The sequence below is a fragment of the Camelus dromedarius genome, unplaced genomic scaffold (assembly GCF_036321535.1).
Source record: "Camelus dromedarius isolate mCamDro1 unplaced genomic scaffold, mCamDro1.pat HAP1_SCAFFOLD_121, whole genome shotgun sequence".
NCBI lineage: Eukaryota > Metazoa > Chordata > Mammalia > Artiodactyla > Camelidae > Camelus > Camelus dromedarius.
Window position 1 is genome coordinate 85,325 of NW_026989801.1, and position 11,361 is coordinate 96,685.

The following is an 11,361-nucleotide window of genomic DNA, read 5'->3' on the forward strand; positions in this document are numbered from 1 at the left end:
TCCTCTGCGCAAGATCAAACTTAATTATGCATGGATTTAGCATTAAACTGCCAAGAGAACATGAAAGACTATCAAGAGACAAAGGCAAAAAGTTCTTCAATTCATGACTTTACTCAAGTTCACCAAGAATTTGAGGGCAATATTTCTACTCAAAAGAAAAAAATCACCACCCTAAAGAAAAAGTGCTAATTTAGTGAGAATGAAACTACCATGCTCAAAAATTTAAATGATAACAAAGTAAATCTCATCTTTCCCAAAAGGTAGATACAAGTACTATGACCCCAAATCATAGTAGACCTGTGTTTTCATGCCCCTTAGAAATAACAACAACAAAGCGCATACATTCTGTTAACTGTTATGTGGAAGCACCTAAACTCATGAAAGTGAATAAGGGTATATAGAGCTTATACCCAAAATCTTTTGTTGACACCTATGAAAAGCAAGCTGTGGACCAAAGAGCCCTTGTGAACATGATGGAGAACCAAGTCTAGGAAAGCAGCTGTAATGAGTATCTCCAAATACTTATGGAGTATACATATGACTTATCATAAAATGAAGACTTCAGTCACCAGCAGCTGTCTCCAACACACTTCAGCTTACACAGGACCCTGACTCAGGTGTACACAGAAAACACAAGAAATGTGCAGAAGACACTAAGATGGAAGGGAAAATAAATATATCAGGTAACAGGACCAACACCTAAAAAGTGCAAGTGGTTACATACACATGGCATCTCCATGCACTGCAACAGCATGAGGCCATGAAAAATAGTAAAGAAGTTCTTCTTGTATGAATCCAGAAGGTTCACTAAAATGCAGTGTTATGAGAAAAAAAACAGGATACGGTGTATGCAGTATGCCACCATCTGGGTAACAACGCATCTGTGTATGTCTTGCTGGTATCTGTAAAGTTACCTCAGAAGGAAGCACAGTAACCAGAAGCACTGTTGCCATCTAAGAGGGGAAGTGGGTGGGAGAAAGTTAATTTCACTGTAACTTCTTTTTATATCACTCAACTTGTATGTCACATGAATATATTACCCATTCAAAGTTAATTAAATTTGGACTTCTGCTTCTGGAAAGATGGATAAGCATACTTTTCCCTGTTCTTCCCACTAAGCATGGCTAGACTCCCTAGGCTTTATATTTGAAAGAAACAAAAACATGCTGAGAGGTGAAGAGAATGTGGCAGACTGGTCAGGGATCAGGACCTGAGGAACTACACAGTGGTGACTTCCTGAGTTTTCTTTTTGTCTCATGCATCCCACGCTAGGTGCCAGGGAAGCCAACAACCCAGAAACGCCAATGGGAGCAAATAAAAAATGTCCCCAGAAAGCCTGCTCTCTCCAGCCAAAGGAGATGAAGGGACAGTGGAAACACAGAAAACTTACACAGTTACTGCCTGACTCCAGCCAAATATTACAGGAAAACAAGCCCCCACCTGCAATGTAGACACCACATGCGGAACGAGGACCTCCATCCCCCTCACTGCCTCCATGTTGGGGTTATGACAGGAGGCCCAGTGGAACATCAGGAATTCCACCAATGACAGTAGGGCACCCCTTGCCATCCCAGCCAGAAGGTACCTGCAGAGGCCTTGGGGGGAACCCCGAACTCTGGTCCACAATCAGCAGTAACATGGAGCCCCTCCCCAGATGAGTGTCAGCAAAGGCCAAGATTAAAATCTGAGCTTCAAATCCTAACTGGCATTATCCCCTTCTCCCTGCTGGAGCATTAACAGAAATGACTTACTAAAACATAATATTTAAATAAGATCTGGAACCTCATAATATAATAACCAAAATGTCCAGCACTGAATAACAAAAATTCTCTCAACATAGAAAGAACCAGGAACATCTCAAGTGAAAGGAGAAAAGATAATCAATAGATAAGAACACTGGCATGACACAGGTAACAATTACCAAACAAGACTTTAAAAGCCATCACAGAATGCTTCAGTGAGCAACTACAAACACACCTGAAACAAATGAAAGACAAACAAACAAACAAAAAAGTCAGCAAAGAAACACAAAATCACAGCAAAGGTAAAAGGCCACATGGAAATTTTAGAACCAAATAACCTAATACCTGAAATAAAAATCTCAATACATGGACTCAACAGCAGAAAAGAACAGATGAATCACTGAACTTGAAGACACGACAATAGAAATTACCCAAACTGAAAAACAAAGAGAAAATAGACTGAAAAATGAACAGGGCCTCAGGGACAGATGGGCGCAATATCAATGAATATGACATTTATGCATTCTGAGTCCCAGAGAGGATAAAGCAGTAGGGCTAGAAAAGTATTCAAAGAAATAATGGCTAAAATTTTGCCAAATTTGTCATGAATGAATGAATGAATAAATAAATAAATATAAATAAATAATCAAACCTAAATATTTAAGACTGAACAAATTCCAAACAGGATCTTAACCCAAAGAAATCCACTCTGACATATTATAGTTAAACACTTAAAAACTAAAGACCAAAGAAAAAATTCTGAATGCCTCCAGCAAATTTCTCATCAGAAATCAGGGAGCCCAAAAGGAAGTTACATTTTTCAAGTGTTGAGAGAACTGCCCACTCAGAATTCTATATTCAGCAAAAATATCCTTCAAAAATGAAGAGCAAATCAACTAAATATTATCTATAAAATAGATAAACAACAAGGTCCTCCTGTACAGCATGGGAATTCAGTACCTCATAATGGCCTATATATATAAAGTTGAATCACTCTGTGGTACACCAGAAAGTAACAACATTGTAGATGGACTGTACTTCAATAAAAGAAAATGTTTTTACTTTAAGTATGTATTTTTAACTGAAGTATAGTCAGCTTACAATGTTGTGTTAATAAAAAAAACTTTTTAAATAGCAAAATAAGGCATTCTCAGATGAACAAAACTAACAGAATTTGTCAACCAACATATCTACTCTAAAAGAATGGACAAAACAAAGAGAAAATGATAAAAGAAGGAATCCTGGAACATCAGGAAGGAAGAAAGAACAATAAAAATAGTACAAATATGGACAATTACACTTTCTTACTCCTTTGTGTTTGCTAAATTTTGTTTGGTAGTTGAAGCAATAATTATAGTGCTGATGCACTTCTCAGTGTGTGAAGAGGAAACATACAAGACTATCATAACAAACTGGTAAGTGTTGACACCAGCAGACTAAGAAAAGTTATGTGTATATGATGTAATGGTTACAGTAACCACTTAAAAAGATACACAAAAAGCTGTAGCACAGGGAACTATATTCAATATCTTGTAGTAGCCTGTAATGAAAAAGAATATGAAAATGAATAAATCTGTATGACTGAACTACTATGCTGTACACCAGAAACTGACACAACATTGTAAACTGACTCAACTTCAATTTAAAAAAAAAATGATACACAAAGAGAAGCACTCAAAAACACCACAGATAAGTCAAAATTAAGTTCTAAAACATTTTCAGGTAATCCACAAGAAGTCACGTAAAGCAAAACAGAGAAGTGAAAAGCAGAACAAACAGAAAAAGGACCAATCAATAACCACAATAAATCTAAGTGGTCTAAACACACCAGTTAAATAACAGTCAATTTAAAAAAATAATGACTGAGCTCTATGTTGTCTATAAGAAACACTTCAATTTAACAGTATACAAACATACTTGTTTTACTACACTTCAGTTTATTGAGTTTTACAAATTGAAGGTTAGTGGCAATTCAGAATCAAGCAAGTCTATCAGCATCACTTTTCCAACAGCATTTGCTCACTTTGTGTCTCTGTGTCACCATTTGGTAATTCTCACACCACTTCAAACTGCTTTATTATTATTAATTTGTTTATGGAGATCTGTGATCAGAGATCTTTGATGTAACTACCATGACTCACTGAAGGCTCAGGTGATGGTTAGCATTTTTTAGCAATAAAATATTTTTAAATTAAGGTACATACATTGTTGTTTTAGACATAATGCTATTGCACACTTAACAGACTACAGCACAGTATACACATAATTTTCAAATGGACTGGGAAACCAAAATTTCATATGACTGGCTTTTTTTGTGATATTTGCTTTATTACAGTGGTCTGGAACCAAAACCACCACATCTCCAAGGTATGCCTATATGTAGGTTAAAACTAGACAGATGAAAAAAGATATTCCACATAAACATTAATCAAAGAAAGTATGAGTGGACACATTGCTATCAGAAAAAGTAAAATTTATAGCAAAGAAAATTACCACTAACAGAGAGGGATACTAAATAATGATCAAAAGTCAATCCATCAAGAAGACATAGCAATTCTAAATGTGCATGTACCAAAGAAGTGTGCTGCAAGATACATGAAGCAAAAACCGAAAGGAGAAGTAGAAGAGTGCACAGTTACAGCTGCAGACTTCAATCCCTTCTCTCAGCAACTGATGGCACAAGTAGAGGGGAACTCAGCAAGGATACAGGACTCAACAATACTATCAACCTGCAGGGTCTAACCAACACGAAGAGAGTACTCCGCCCAGCAGGAGCAGAACGCACATTGTTTTCAAGTGCACAGGGGACCAAAGTAAACTTAATACTGATCATAATACAAACCTCAAAACTTTAAAAGAACTGAAACCATACAGACAATGCTTTCTGACTACAATGGAATTAAACCAGAAATCAGCAAGTGATGGGTAACGAGAAAATACCCCCAAACACTTGGAAACTAAACAACATGGTTCTCAATAATCTATGGATCAAAGAGGAGGGCTCAGGGAAACTAAAAACTATATGAACAGGATGAAAATAGAAAATACAAAATATTAAAATGTGTGGAACATAACTAAAGCAGTGCCAAAAGGAAAAATTTTAGAAAAGAGAAAAAGTCTCAAATCAATAATCTATGTTCTCACCTTAATAACCTAGAAGAAGATAAAAGTAAACCCAAAGCAAGCAAATGAAAGGAAATAAAAAGAGGAAATTAATGAAATGCAAAACAAAAAATAGAGAAAAATCAATGAATCAAGAAGACAATTCATCAAAAGTTAAAACTTTTGCTCAGCAAATGACCCTGGGAAGAAGGTGAAAAGGCAAGCTATGTGATAGGAGAAATTACACACATCTGACAAAGGACTCATATCTAGTATATACCAAGAATCCTCAAAATAACAAAATTATAGAGATGGAAACAGATGAGTGGTTGTCAGAGGTCAGGAATGGTGGAGGGGAGGGGGAGTGTGTAATTATAAAGAAATAGCGTAGGAAAGATCTTTGCGATTATGAGACAGTTCTGTATCTTGACTGTAGTGGTGATTACAGAAATCCACACATGGGATGAAATAACGGAGAACTGCACTTACATTGTACCAATGTCAAACCTCTGGTTATGATGTTGTACTATAGTTGTGTAAGATGTAACCTTTGGAGGAAACAGAAAGAAGAGTAAATAGAACTTTCTAAACTCTCTTTACAACTCCCTGTGGCTCTAAAGTTGTTTCAAAATAAAATATTTTAAAGACAAAAAATAGTTTTAAATGATTTAAACAAATTAAAAATTAAAACACCTCAGTTAGCTGTAATGATGAATCAAAACTAATGAGATTAAACTCAATAAAGAACAATGTAAACATTTTGAAGATTTTTTTTTTAAAAATAGAATGTGTGTAACCAGAAAAGACATGCTATTCTCCAAGTGCTAAAAAGTCATCTGAGGGCAATCTAAGGAAGATTATTAGGGACCATGTATCTAAGGAAGATTTCATCTAAAGATTTAGATATAAATTCTGGATGTTAAGAACACCTGCTACAGCAGTTGACAATAGTAATTTTTAAAATAAAAATATCCAATATGTATCCCAAAATAATGTCATATATTTTACTAAACCTTTACAGAATAAATAATTCTTATCTTATATAAACTGTTTCAAAGAATAGAAAAAGAAAGCTAAAAAATTAATTTTACAAAGCCAGTAAAATTCTGATATACAAACTGGATTAAACTAGTACAAGAAAGGAAAATTATCTCACTTTTGAATATTGATACAAAAATGCCAAATATATGCAAATACAATTTAGCATGTACTTGATATTTCATAACCAATTAGGGTTTACCTCAAGAATGAAATAAAAGACTGTTCAATATTTGAAAATATATCAATGTAACTCACCGTGTTAGGAGCTTAATTATAAAAGCTATATAATCATCTTTGCCGATATACAAAAAGCCTTAAATGTCAACATCTATTCATAATAAATTTTTTTTTAAAAAAACCTCTTGGTAAACTAGGAATGCAAACGCACTGTATTAACCTGAAAAAGCATTTCTACAAAAACCTATAGTAATCACCAGTGAAACACTAAAATCATTATTTTTTAAGTCAGAAATACAAAAGGGCCTGCTACTCCCAAGTTCTAGCAAGTGCTGCCAGGAAAAAAAAAAAAAAAGTATTGGCATGAAAAGAGACACGATAACCATTATCTGCAGTACATCTTGGATGATTTTAATAGATATTGTTCAAAAAAAATTTACAGAGAGCACATAAAAAATAAGTACAGTAAAAAATGTCCAGCCTCATTAGTCATTAGGGAAATGAAAATAAAAATCACTATGAGATACAACTTCACACCTGCTAGGATGGCTAAAATGAAAAAAAAGTGCAATAACAACTTTTGGAAGGATGTGGAAAAGTTGGAACCTTCAGCTTTGCTGGTGTGAATATTAAATGGTGTACCCACTCTAAATAACAGCTTGACAGTTCCTCAAAATGTAAACAAAGAGTTATTCTGTGTGTAACAATTGCATTCCTAGGCATATATCCAAAAGAATAAAGACATATGTCTACACACACACTATACACGAATGTTTATAGTAACCAAAAGTGAAAACAACTCTAAAAGCTATCAGTTGATGAATGGGCAAAAGCAAAATTGAATACCTATATACAATAGAATTTTTTTTTTACCAATTAAAAGGAATAGAGTACTGATATATACTACAATATAAATGAACCTTGAAAACATTATGATAATGAAAAGAGCCTCCAATTGTAGGGGTCAGTTTATATGAAAACGACCAGAATGGCCTAATCTATTGAGACAGAAAATATGTTAGTCTTACCAGGAGCTGAGGGGGTGGGGTGCTAGAAATAACCACTAATAGCTATGGAATCCTATTATTCTAAAGTTTAATAGCTTTCATGCCTGAATAATGTTGGGAATATACTAGGAACCACTAAATTGCACATTTATGGGGGTTAATTTTATCATATGAGAATTATATTTCAATAAAGTTGTTATTAAAAATAAATTATGTATGGAGTCCATAAAAATGAAAAATTAAGTTTACTAAAATAAAGCCATATATCACTTTGGCTAATGGAATCTTTATGAATTTTAAAAAATTAGAAATCTAGAAAGAATGATCAATATGTTTCTCTAAAGAAGAAACACTGAATTACAAAACACTGTAAGCTTGAAATATAATAACCCAAACTATGTATGCAAAATGAAAAAACAGATCATCAGTGCATTTGAATCCTACTTACATAGCAGCTATTATATGCCAGATACTTAATCTAAGTAATCCATACATATTGACATATTTGATCTTATAACAAACCAATGACAAGAGACTACTACAATCCTCCCATTTTAGAGTGGGGGATACTGAGAAGTCAAGTCATCTTCTTAGTTTCACTTGGCCCCTAGTTAGCAGAGCTAGGCTCAGACAACAGTAGGTTTCCTCCAGAGGCCGGGCTTTTAAGCCCCTACACACACTGCTGACCTTGTCAATCATGAACTGAAATAGGAATAAAGACAGGAAAGGAGAACAAAGAAGCAAGCAGAGAGAAAAATGCCCAAATCAAAGGAGGTCAAATATCCTGATAGGGCTGAAGACGAGAGGCTAGAAATACAGTGGAAATGAATGGGTAAAGGGGAGAAAAGTTGACAGATCTCCTGAGGTCAGGAAACAACAGCCTGTAAACTAGAGTCAAAAGTGGTGTCTTCACTGTCTCAGCAGCAGAGAATGAGGATGACCAGGAGGGGATGGTGCACCTGTCTTCTTAAGCTGTGATTTGCACATTTTCAGTATCTCTTACTATAGGTGTTATTTAAAGGTTTTTGTTCATATATTTGGTAATGATTAGGATGTACCCTCTAAGAATTGTTTATTATCTTTTCCAGTTTTTAAGTATTGAATTTACTATTTTTCATGTTTGTTCTTCAATTTTACTTTTAATGTATTCCTCATCTTTTAATTTTTGTGTAGAACATTTTTGATTGGGATTTTTTTCATTCTTTATGTCAACTTTATGATTAGAAAACCCTTTTTCATTCTAATTTAATACATTTCCCAATACATTTCACTCATTCCCTTATTGTTGTAACAATTCCATCAAACCTTTTAACATTTCCTTTCAAATTTATTTTAAGGAAGTAAGTATCCATCTTTACTTCTTTTTCTAAACTGTAACTAATTGTGTCAGCATCATTTGTTTAAGAAAACTTTCCCTCATCTGTTATTTTTACCCCTGTATCTTTAAAATATTGTAGTATTCAAGGACTTAGCAATATCCACAAAGCATGGCTCCAAAAATCTTCTCTATTGTGTTTCTGAATTTACCTGTATTCACAACATGTGCATTTCTGTTAAAAATGGCTTCCCTCCAACTGATAGACACAGATTGATGGCAATCAAGGAAAAAAATTATTATGGGGCTGTTGAATCTAGGTCTCGAATGATGAAAATATTCTCTCCATCAAGAAAGTCAAAGAGAGGGTGAAGAGGAGGAGGGGCTGAAGAGAAAGGGAAACATCCTGTGTGTTCTGGCTTCCGTATTATTTAGCTCAAGAAGAATACATTCTTAATAACTATCAAACAAAATAAAATTTCTCAATGTCATATTATAGAAGATTATGCATATCATGTTTCTGCAGCTCCCAGGGGGAGCTTTTGTGGACTTACAGGAAAAGCCTCATGACCTGGACAATGGGAGAAGATCTGGGGCTTAGACCCTAACAAAGACATCACCGTGTAACACTACTGTGTGATAACACCCCCAACACCACCGTAGGCTATCATGAAAAACAGGGTTCCTGGGCGAGCACTTAGGCAGTAGAACAGAGATTCCAAACAGAAAGGCCAGAGCCATCCCTCCAGTTAACACCAAGACAGGTAGTGGACACATGGCCGGGTATCATAAGGAAGAGGTCAAACTTCTGCAGATACCAATTCAGGATGATTCAAGTTAAAAATATTTTGAAAAATCTCACAAGCCAAAAAGAATTCTCGATGACCTGAAGTGTAACAGTAAGATAACCAGTGTGTGTAAGATAGACAAGCACACAGGGATGCAAGTATGAGAAAGCTTTTTCACAAGCAGAACAGCTCAGGGGACCACATCAGAACAAAGATGAGCCCCTTTGCTGGATGAGAATAACTGGAAACGATCATCCAAACACAAAGTATATCTGATATTTGTAATTACATTTATATATTCTTTTATCCCAAACTGCATACATGTTTTTAAAGTCTATTTTCAAATAATCTTTTAAAAATAACCCTTAAAACCTGAAATAAACAAGTTTTCCACCGTTTTCCTATATGGCTATCTAGAAAGCACAGCCCTTCGCTATCTGCTATAATCAAGATCCCTTCACCCAGTGAAGTGAAAATTATCCAAGAATATAACCTTGAGAATGTTTATTAAAGTATCTTAATTTGCTATCTGTGTCATTCTGCAACAGGAAATCCCTTTAATTTAGATATTGTCTCAATCAGAATATTGTGTGATCACTTCTAACTTATATATCTTTCCATGTTTTTTTCTCTTTCTTCTAAGTGGAAGCAGAATCTTCCAGACTCAACTTTACAATCACCATTCCAGACAGCATTTCTGAATAAGTCATATTTTAATATTGCCTCCCCACTTTGAATAAAGCATGGATCTTTTCACTACATTTAAAGTAAAACTCGATAAATATTTATTGATCACTTAAATATGTCAGGCACTGTGATTAAGAATTTAAATAAATAATTAAACTTCATCCTTTAAACTATCTTTTTAAAATGCACTACTATTAGCCCCATGTTATATACAAGAAAACTGAAATATACTGATGTTAAATTAAGTTTGGGGGTCATCGACCGCTATGGGCTGAATGTGTGCCCCACCCCACAGTTCATCTGTTGAAATCCTGGTGCCTGTGGGAGGTGATTAGGTTGTGAGGGTGAAGCCCCCAGGAATGGGTCAGTGCCCTTAGAAAAGAGACCCCACAGAGATCTCTCACCCATTCCATCATTTGAGAACACAGGAGAAGACTGGCTATGAGCCATAAGGTGAGGCCCTCACCCAGGACATTAACGTGCTCATACCTTGATCTTGGACTTAGCCTCAGATCTGTGAGAAAGACATTTTTGTTGTTTATGTCACTAATGTGGTAGGATTTTGTCACAGCAGCCCAGCAGAATAAGACATAAGTCAAAGCAATGGTCTAAGATTGGCATCCAACCAGTCAGACTCTAGAACTGACCTGCTCTTGTGATATTACAATTACTAACCCATCTTCCTCTTTCCCAATTCTCCACTACTTTAGCGAAACATCAAAATCATCTGTTGAGTTTTTCTTTAACACAGATACATCAGTTCTACTCTTTACCTCCATCCTGATTCAGCATTTCTGATCTTTTACTCTTTGATTTTCTCAGCATTCTCCCAATCATAAACAGATGAAGTCAAATGTGTGATTGTGATGTTTAGTCACCAGGGAGAGCTATGGCCTTAGAACCGACACTTCTTATATTCAGGGACAAAATCTTGACTTATTCAGAACCCTTATTACGTCTCTATAGTCTTGCTGCTAATAGACACTCCATAAATATTTTCTCAGTGATTAAATCTTTATAGGCCTCAACACTATTAAACAGTTGCCTCAGGGTGCTAATATCTGGAAAGTCAATAGGAAATACCTAAAATAATGTATTATACTGAGTTGATTGCTAATTTTATTTTCAAGACAGCACAGAAGGGAACTGGTGGGGGGGGAAAGAAAATTTGTAGTACATTTCTAAAATTTTGAAAATTATATGGCTAGTGCTAATTGACTGTAATATATTGTGTGAGAATAATAATCACAAGGTTTGACAACCTGTAGGTGATGAGCACTTTTCAGTCAGAATGTACAAGGCAGTGAACATCAGGTGTGATTACACCGGACTCCAGCAGCTGAATTTCAGACCTGTATTTAACCATAGGCGTTTGTTACGATGTAAAAGATAAATTCTGTCTGTTACAATGTGGTCAATTGTAAATTTAAGTTTATTTTCCCATTTCATATTAGGTTTGTACTCACGGTTCTAAATTACATGGTCTCCACATATTAGTACAC